General features: G+C 47.1%; 1 protein-coding gene across 1 annotated transcript in view; it reads left to right on the top strand.

The window, feature by feature from the left end:
* The window catches only part of LOC103614922 (maestro heat-like repeat-containing protein family member 1), a 14,835-nt gene that overhangs the window by 13,692 nt on the left and 614 nt on the right, over nt 1-529 (top strand). The window lies entirely within an intron of this gene.

The raw sequence follows: 529 nt of genomic DNA, 5'->3' as shown, positions 1-529 counted from the left end.
CCTCCTTTTCCCTCCTTTTCCTCCTTTTCTCCCCAATTCCCCTCCTTTTCCTCCTTTTCCCTGTCCTTTTCCTCCTTTTCCTCCTTTTCCCTCCTTTTCCTCCTTTTCCTCCTTTTCTCCCCAATTCCCCTCCTTTTCCTCCTTTTCCCCGTCCTTTTCCTCCTTTTTCCTCTTTTTTCTTCTCCTTTTCCTCCTTCTCCCCCTCCTTTTCCCTCCTTTTCCTCCTTTTCCCTCTCTTTTTCCCTCCGTTTTCCTCCTTTTCCCTCCTTTTTCTTCTCCTTTCCCCCCATTTTCCCTCCTTTTCCCTCCTTTTCCCCGTCCTTTTCCCTCTTTTTCTTCCTTTTCTCCCCAATTCCCCCTCCTTTTCTGCCTTTTCTCCGTCCTTTTCCCTCCTTTTTCTCCTTTTCTTTCCTTTTTCCTCCTTTTTCTTCTCCTTTTCCTCCTTTTTCCCGTCCTTTTCCCTCCTTTTTCCTCCTTTTCCCTCCTTTTCACCCCTTTTCCTCCTTTTCCCTCTTTTCCCCCCTTTTCC

This window comes from Corvus brachyrhynchos, unplaced genomic scaffold (assembly GCF_000691975.1).
Source record: "Corvus brachyrhynchos isolate BGI_N302 unplaced genomic scaffold, ASM69197v1 scaffold1045, whole genome shotgun sequence".
Lineage (NCBI taxonomy): Eukaryota > Metazoa > Chordata > Aves > Passeriformes > Corvidae > Corvus > Corvus brachyrhynchos.
Note: the sequence above shows the minus strand (reverse complement) of the source record. Positions and strands in the feature narration are given on the sequence as shown.